At 49.4% G+C, this 9153-nt stretch overlaps 1 protein-coding gene across 4 annotated transcripts in view; it reads left to right on the top strand.

Moving 5' to 3' along the window:
* Positions 1 to 4470: 4470 nt before the first annotated feature.
* Positions 4471 to 9153, top strand: part of RASSF4 (Ras association domain family member 4) — a 34577-nt gene continuing 29894 nt past the window's right edge. For 3 of the 4 annotated variants that reach the window (XM_043924999.1, XM_043924996.1, XM_043924998.1), the window contains exon 1: positions 4471 to 4593. The gene's annotated coding sequence lies outside the window, so the exon portion shown is untranslated. The remainder of the gene's footprint in view (positions 4594 to 9153) is intronic. The other variant, XM_043924997.1, reaches the window with a different exon arrangement.

Genomic DNA, 9153 nt, shown 5'->3' with positions numbered 1-9153 from the left:
AGGAAACAGATAAAATCTCCCTCTCTCAAGGATCTCATGATAAAGAAATGAAATACACAGCATGCCAGAGAGTAGTATGTCCGGGCCAGGGACTGGCCTTTTAGATAGTGGGCAAAGGAAGACTGCAGAGAAGAGCAGTTTGTGTGTAAAACCTGAAGGAGGTGAAGGAATGAGTCCTGCAGATATTTGGGAGAAGAGCCTTCCAGGCTGGGGCAATAACAAGCGCAAAATCCATGAGGTTGGAGTGGGCCAGGTGTGTGGGAAAAAGAACAGAGAAAGGGAGGGGAAGTGGGAGGAGATGAGGTCAGAGAGGCAATAAAAAGAGCAAGATCTGCAAACTACAGCCCAGGGGTCACATGTGGCCTGTCACCTGTTTTGTTAAGTTTTATTGGAACTTCACTAGTGTCCTTTGATTTGCCTGCTATCTATGGATACTTACAAAACACAACAGCAGAATTAAGTAGTTGTTATGACCAACCTAGACAGCATATTAAAAAGCAGAGACATTACTTTGCCAACAAAGGTCCATCTAGTCAAGGCTATGGTTTTTCCAGTGGTCGTGTGTGGATGTGAGAGTTGGCCTATAAAAAAAGCTGAGCACAGAAGAATTGATGCTTTTGAGCTGTGGTATTGGAAAAGACTCTTGAGAGTCCCTTGGACTGAAAGGAGATCCAACCAGTCCATTCTAAAGGGTGTTTTACACCAGTCCTGGGTGTTCATTGGAAGGACTGATGCTGAAACTGAAACTCCAATACTTTGGCCACCTCATGCGAAGAGTCGACTCATTGGAAAAGACCCTGATGCTGGGAGGGAGTGGGGGCAGGAGGAGAAGGGGACGACAGAGGATGAGATGGCTGGATGGCATCACTGATTCCATGGACATGAGTTTGAGTAAACTCCGGGAATTGGTGATGGACAGGGAGGCCTGGCATGCTGCTATTCATGGGGTCCAGAGTCGGACATGACTGAGCAACTGAACTGAACTGACTGACAGAGATCACTTAGCCCACAAAGCCTAAGATATTAAATATCTGGCCCTTTACAGAAAAGACTTACCAACCTCTGGCTTAAACAAATAGTAGTTTATTTGGGGGCCTTTCCTGGTGGCTCAGAAAGAAAAGCATCTGCCTGGAGGTCTAGAGAAGGCAGTAAAGGCATTGTGCAGCAACTCTGTAAAGTTACTAAAGGCCCAGACTACTTTTATCTTTGTGTTCCACCAGCTTTAGCATGTGGACATGTTGCATCATAACCTCAAAATGGTTGCCAATGTTCCAGACATTACACATTATACACATTTGAGACAGAAAGGCAGGGGAAAGGGGAATCTATCTGATCCTTCTATCAGGAAAGCAAAAGTTGTCTTCACCCTCCAGCACAGTTTTCCCTATCTCTTAGCCCAGAAGTGGGTCACATGACCACTTATAGCTTCAAAGGAAGCTGAGAAAACTATGTAAAAGATTGTCAAGATTGACTTAGACAGTAACTTTCAACCTTTTTTTTAACTGAGGCCCACAGTGAGAAATATATTTTATATAACAGCCTAATACCCATAAATGAATCATAAGATAAACAAAATTTTGTAAGACACAACTTTCATTTACTATGTGTGCTTTACATTGATATTTTCTATTTTTAAAATACTAGTCAAATCACGTACTAACTTAATTTCATGACTCACTGTTGAGATGTATGTACGGTATGAAAAATACAAATTGTCACGATCCATTACTAGGGAGTGGCACATTGCTGCTCCAAACAAGTTGCTCACTCTTGCTGCCTCCTTCTCTGTTTCTCTCTCTGTCTCCCTCTCAACTTTTTTTCTGAAGTACTGTTGATTCATGATGTTGTGTTAGTTTTTGGCTTATAGCAATGTGATTCAGGTATATTCCTTTTTCTTATTCTTTTCCATTATGGCTTATCACAGGATAATGAATATAGTTCTCTGTGCTATATAGTAGGACCTTGTTGTTTATCCATTGTATAATAGTTTTGTAGCTGTTAATCCCAAACTCCCAATTTATCCCTCCTCTATACCCCCTCCCCCTTGGCAACCACAAGTCTGTTCTCTATGTCTGTGGGTCTGTTTCTGTTTAGTAGATAAGTTCATTTGTGTCACAGTTTAGATTCTACATATAAGTGGTATCATAGGACATTTGCCTTTCTCTTTCTGATTTACATCTCTTAGTATGATCATTTCTAGGTCCACCCATGTAGCTGCAAATGGCATTATTTCATTCGTTTTTATGAACAATATTCCATTGTATATATTTGCCATATCTTCTTTATCCATCCATCTGTCAATGGATATTTAGGCTGTTTCCATGTCTTCACTATTGTAAATGGTGCTGCTATGAACACTGGAGTCCATGTATCTTTTTGAATTAGAGTTTTCTCCAAATATATGCCAAGGAGTTGGATTGCTGGATTATATGGCAACTCTATTTTTAGCTTTTTGACAAACCTCCTTACCATTCTCCATAGGGGCTGCATCAATTTTCCTTTCTTCTCTTTATTTTTTCCAAAGTAGAGAATGGGTACTGGGTTGGCAACTAAGAGTATACACAACACTCACCATAAGTGATCTGGGGGCCAAATATGGTGCCATTGAATACTGAAGGAAAAGGTGATTCTCCTTCTGAAGGTCCTTGAGGATGGACACTTGTGTTCTATGTAAAATGTGATTAGTAACAACCATTCCCGGGAAGGTTGTGGGAATTGGATGGGATCCCTACTGTAAAGCACCTACAGAGTGCCTGACACACAGTGGGAGTGAGGGACACATCAAGCTGTTCCTTAAAGCCAATCATCACTCCAAGCTAGTCCTGGCCCTGAAGATAGCATCAGCTTGATCAGCACTCTCAAGTGCTGGAAGGCCCAAGGGAAATTGTGTCTTACCTGGGTGCTCTGTCCACTTATCCTACTGAGCATGAATGAATGCTCAGAGGTTAAGGGTTACATTGGATTTTAGTTACTGTTTGAAAAAAAAAATTTTAAAACAGCTTCTGAAGCACCCAATTATTGTCCTCAGTTTTGGTGATCAGACCTTTGGGCTCTGTAGGAACAGAGGTCCCTGACCACAGGGGTGTCTTGAATTGGCAGAGAACAGGCTACTCTTCATGAAGTCGTGCAAAGACAGAGCTGAAATATCCTTGGCCTGCTCATCTTTAGCTCCATCATTTTTACAGGTGGGGAAACTGAAGCCAAGAGCCATTGCAACAGGGCAAGGTTATGCAAGAAGTCGATGGTAGAGCCCAATCTCTTTACCCCATAACCAGCAGCCCAAACTACAAGGATTAGTACAGCCTCCCTCAAATGGGATCCAGAAGCTCATAGACTCAAATCCCAGGCAGATTTTTACCTATGTGGGCACCTGCATTTTTCTAAAAGGTCCATATCACATTCTAAACTGGCCATATGACTCTAAAAATATTAGGATTAACCACAGATTGAGACGAAAGTAAAATGATTCATGCTGAGGGGAGGGAAGGGGAAGTCCCAAGGTCAGGGTTGGGATGGTGGTATAAAACAGAAATCAGAATTGTTTTCGTCAACCCCTTCTCCATCCCTTCCACCCCCACACCCCAGAATTACGGAACTGCTCCGAGTTCCCCAAAAGGCGATGGTCTTCCGTTCACTCTACCCCCACGCAGGTAAATCCTCCTGCCGCTGCTGCTGCTGCTGCTAAGTCGCTTCAGTCGTGTCCGACTCTGTGCGACCCCATAGACGGCAGCCCACCAGGCTCCGCCGTCCCTGGGATTCTCCAGGCAAGAACACGAGTGGGTTGCCATTTCCTTCTACAGTGCATGAAAGTGAAAAGTGAAAGTGAAGTCGCTCAGTTGTGTTCGACTCTTCGCGACCCCATGGACTGCAGCCCACCAGGCTCCTCTGTCCACGGGATCCTCCAGGCAAGAGTACTGGAGTGGGTAACTGGCAGAGAAGTTATCTCCTCTTCATCATCTGAGGATCTGATTTCTTAAAGGCGGTGAAGCTCTGAGAGGCAACGCTAACGTTGCAGCCAAACTGCAGACAGGTGGCCCTTGAGCAAAAACTCACATCGTTCGGATTCTGCTGATTACCTCCTCTCTCATGACAGGCACACTAGTAATTGAGGGGCTTGACAGCGACCTTTGTTGGAAACCCGAGTGTCTATTCCCGCAGGGGTCCTGACCTTGGCCAGCATGCTTGATTCTGCCGATCCAGTCGGGGCTGCTTCCTTCGTGAGTCTCCCTCAAGGCGCCCTCGGGGTGGTCCCGGGACAGCCCGCCCAGCTAATGCCCCAAACCTTCCCCGAGGCCCCTCGGCACCTCCCCTACCCTCCCGGGCGTGCCAGGGGCTGGGCGGGTCCGTCAAGGTGACAGGACGCCATTGGCCAGAGTTGGACGAGAGGCGGGGAGGGGCGGGAAGAGGCGGGGGGCGGGGCGAAGAGGGAGTAATGAGGCTTTGCCATTGGCTGGAGCGAGGCGAGGGGCGGGGAGGGGCGGGCCTGACCCTCCAAGTCCTGGAGGACCGGGCAGTAGGCGCTGCGGAGGCATCTCGGGTGACTGCGAGGGCAAGGCACCGGCAGCGGGTTCTGCACTGCGCGATGAGTGGTCGGTGAGTGATGCACCGGGCGCCCGCGGAGCTCCGATCTCCTTCCACCGCGCGAGCCCAGGACCTGGCCCAGCCAGGGGCTCTGGAGTCTAGGCACTTGTGCCCCTTGGCTGCCTCGTGCTAAGTCCCCTCCCTCTGCCAGCCTGGCACTTTCTGGGCCTCGGGCCCACCGCTGAGAGTGGGCACTGCGCCAGGCACCTGCTCCAATGAGAGGACACTTAACGAGCTAAAACCTGAGCAAAGCAGGTGCGCGCGTGGCCGCCGGCTACATCTTTGCCCACCTTGTCTCTTATCTTGGCCGATATCCTAGCAGCATTGATCTTAGAATGGGGGGGAGAGGCTTGAAGTGCCTCTGGCACAACCCTCAGATTTCATGGATGGAAGACCATGAACACCGAGAGAATAGCAGCATCAGGGCCTCACAATCGCTATTTACAGAGGATTTGCCTTGTTGTCAGACCTGTGCTAATAGTTTTAGCACAATATGCTTCTCACACTTCTCACAGCCTTGATACTTTCAGTGTCCCCATCTTCAGATGAGAAAACTGAAGTTTGAAAAGTTACAGTGTTGTCTGGTTTTACCGAGATGAGTCAGGGGTAGGGTCAGGATTTTTAGCCAGGGCTTATTATGCCAGATTTCTTTCATTTCCCCCACTGAGTTCAGCCACCCTGTTTGCCCCGTGCTCCTGACTCTGTCCTGCACTTCCCACTCTGGACAGATGCCTTTGTTTTATTAATCTGCAACAGCCCTGGGGGAGGGCTGTGTGTGATCTCTTGCACCAGGATCAGTGCCAGGCCAGTGACAGTGTTTTCTTAAAACACTGAAAAAGCTTTAATAACCCCACTTCACAGAGGAATTAAGTAGGGTCATAACAGGTGAGGGCTGGGATTCTGGAATTTGAGCCCAGAAATGGTGAAGGACAGGGAAGTCTGGCATGCTGCAGTCCATGGGGTTGCAGAGTGGGACTTGACTTAGTGACTGAAAAACAAGTTGGACTCCAAAGCTGTGCGCTTGCACTTGCAAGAAGGACCCTCACAGGCTTCTCTGTAGTTTAACTGCTCACAGCAAGATCAAGATTTGTTGGCAGAAGCCATGAGTAAACAATAACAACAACTAAAATGCCGATCAGCCTGCCTCCAACTCCCTTGAGTAATTGCTGAGCTGATGCCAGCAGGGTGGGAGGTGCTAAGGAGAGGAGGGAGGAAGGTGGGGGATGGGAGGGAGAGGGGAGGAAGGGGAAAGAAGAAAAGAGAAGATGAATGCCTTAGCCCTAGGTCAAAAAATTGCTGGCCGGAAGTTGTTATGGGGTGTGTTTCACCGCTGTCAGTACATTTTCATTAGTTTTTGTCATTATCCCCTCTCTGCACAGTGCTGGTGGTTCAAGACTTTGCAGGGAAAGTAAGATTGAGACCACAGATTAAAGTGTCAGTGTGGAAGCAAGGGTTGGGGGGGAGGGGCAATGAGGGGAGGTGAGGGGGTGGGGGACTAGGGGGTGAGGGGGATGGAGCTGTATTTCCACCATGAGACTCCATCAGGTGGCCTGGAGAACAGAGTGAAGGTCCAGAGTCCCCCAGGGTCAGGGTCAGCTGGACAATGACCCGTAACAACAGAATATGAACAGAACTCAGGCATGTGTTACAGTTCAAGTTCTATAAATGCAGAGGCTCAAAGGGGAGGCTCTGACTATGGGAGCTACCAGAAAGCACTCTGGACTGGGCCCTGTTTTGAGAGTGAGTTCAGCTAAATACTGTGGCTCATAGACGCTCCTGCTGAGGACCGTCATCCTCTCTGAGTCCTATGTTCCCATATCAGAGCCTCGCTGTCCCTCTGGAGCCCTGGACTCCCATTCAGACTTCTACTGGGAACTTCTGTTTATCATGGGTGAAGCCCATATGAAGCCCATCTTACCTGTTCCCTCATTCACCTTCACAGCAGTCAGTGATTCAGCTGAGGAATCTGAAGGTCAGAGAAGGAAAGGGATTTGCCTAAGGTCACACAGCTACAGAATCCCAGTTCAGTTCAGTTCAATCGTTCAGCATGTTCAACTCTTTGTGACCCCATGGACAGCAGTACACCAGGCTTCCTTGTCCGTCACCAACTCCCAGAGCTTATTCAAACTCATGTCCATTGAGTCGGTGATGCCATCCAACTATCTCATCCTCTGTCGTCCCCTTCTCCTCCCGCCTTCAATTATTCCCAGCATCAGGGTCTGTTCAAATGAGTCAGTTCTTTCTCATCAAGTGGCCAAAGTATTGGAGTTTCAGCTTCAGCATCAGAACCCCAGAGCCGAGCTCTAAATCCAGATCCTTGCAAAGGCTGGTGGTTATCCTGTCACAGAGGACACTGAAGAAAACATTTTCAAATTGTTTTAAAGTAAATCAAAATCAAATAGGAAGTGGCTCCACTTCCCGAAGCTTCGGCAGATTTCTCACTCTTATTAAAGGGGAACTTGCAGTTGGTTCCCTCCCTTTTTTGGCTTCTGACCTCCTTCCCCAGGATGCACTGCTGAAAGAGATTTGGAGCCTCTTCCCCTTACCTTGGGCTTCCCAGGTGGCTCAGTGATAAAGAATATGCCTGTGGTTTTAGAGACGCTGGTTCGATCCCTAGGTTGGGAAAATCCCTGGAGGACGAAATGGCAACCCAGTCCAGTGTTCTTGCCTGGAAAATCCCATGAACAGAGGAGCATGGTGGGCTATAATCTATGAGTTCACAAAAGAGTTGAACACAACCTTAGTGACCCAATTAAGAACAACAGCAACAGCCTTGCCTGAACTTGGGGGGTACAAGTGAAGGTGTCATACAGCCCCATAGCTGCAGAGCTGGGAAGAGACCTAAAGACACTCTTTTCCAGCTGCCTGGCTACAATCCTAGCTAAGCTAAGGCCCAAGAGATGCAGCAGCATGCTGAAATCATGTACCAAGCTGATGCCCCAGCAAAGCTCACACCTGCCTTCTCTCTGGGATGCCCCCTTGTCTCCTCTCTCTTGTTGTGACACATTTCGGAAGAAGTTCTTAACATGGGACCTAGGGATCCAGGGGCACATGGGTAAGGGTTTACTGATCCCCTGCAATGGTATGCAAATCTCGTGTGTGCGTGTGTGCACACTCACACACACATGGGCATTTTTCTGGAGAGAGTGTGTTAAGTTTCAAGAGACTCCAAAGGGCTCCATGACCCATGGCTCTGAGCTGAACCGTGTCTTGCAGGAAGCCGCCGTCAGCAGCTGCATGCGGTAGGCAGGTGTGGTGCAGTGTGTAGCGCTGGCTGCGGGCGGAGGGCGCACCAGGGAGCCGGGGGTGGGGGCAGGGCCAGAGAGCATCAGTGCTGCCCCACAGCACTTGTAATAGGAGGGCCTGCCCCTCTAACCCCAGGCCAGCGGGATATTGGTCAGTGATCATTCTGAGGAGCTATTTGGCCCAAAAAGCACGGCTGCAAGGATTCCTGTTTCTGTGAGTGCGTGCTCAGTTGTGTCTGACCCTTTGTGACGATATGGACTGTAGCCCACCAGGCTCCTCTGTCCATGGGATTCTCCAGGCTAGAATACTAGAGTGGGCTGCCATTTCCTCCTTCCTCCTTCAGGGGATCTTCCCTACCTAGGGATTGAATTCTCATGTCTCCTGCATTGGCAGGCAGGTTCTTTACCACTAACGCCACCTGGGAAGTCCTCCTGTTTCCTTAAATCTCTTCTTCCATAGGCCAGGGGTGGGTCCAGTTTGAGGAGGAAGAGGTGTGTGTAAGGACTTTGGCCAGGGAGTATGTATGTGTGAGAGGGAGCAGGAGGATTGGAAGTGCTCTCTTGCCCCAGGTTGCCATGTTTTGAAAGCAAGGACAGAAACCAGAGATCTGGCTGCAGGAGTCCGGGTGTAGTACCACCTGTAGGTGGGAGCTACCAGAAAGCTTATGAGGAGGGCCAAGCTGCCTAAGTGCAGAGGGTTCGGCTCTTCAGAGGAAGGGCAATGGTGTCACGGAGGCCTGGGTGTTGGGATGGTCTGAGGGAGAGAGCTGGGGGAAGCCCAAGATTTGGAGGATGAGAGGATACAGTAAAGGTGAGCCAGGGTCAGAGGATGGACCAGGAGAAGGCGCTGAGTAGAGGTGCTAGTGGCCCTGTGCTGGCCGCTCCTGCTCTGTTCGACTCCAATTGGACTGCACAATGTCCCCCTGGGCTTCCCGGCCACCAGGCTTGGGGCGGGGAGGGTGTGGTCAAGCCCAGGCTGGGGGTGAGGATGGAGGAGAGAGGAAGAGCCAAGACAGCCGTGTGGAAGGGGATGGGAGCTGCAGCTGCTGTGTTCCCGCTCACCACCCGCATCCCAGCAGCTGGCTCTCTTGGCAAAAATCTGTTGCTTGGGAGTGGCCTGTGTCTGGCCAGACCCCCTATCAGGGGCAGCTGGTACCAGCAGGCACTACAGCTTCTTCCTTGGCCAACTTCCTGCCATTTGCTGGCTAACAGGTGATCTCAAGGGCCCTTTTAAAGGTTCATTGTTTTCCCTGCCACCTTCCTGCTGGCCCTGGCTGGTGATCGAAAGTTGTAGCCTTGGGCTGCAGAACACGGGACTCGGGCTTCC

This window comes from Cervus elaphus, chromosome 15, assembly GCF_910594005.1.
Source record: "Cervus elaphus chromosome 15, mCerEla1.1, whole genome shotgun sequence".
NCBI lineage: Eukaryota > Metazoa > Chordata > Mammalia > Artiodactyla > Cervidae > Cervus > Cervus elaphus.
The sequence above is the reverse complement of the archived record's forward strand: the minus strand, read 5'-3'. Positions and strand labels throughout refer to the sequence as shown.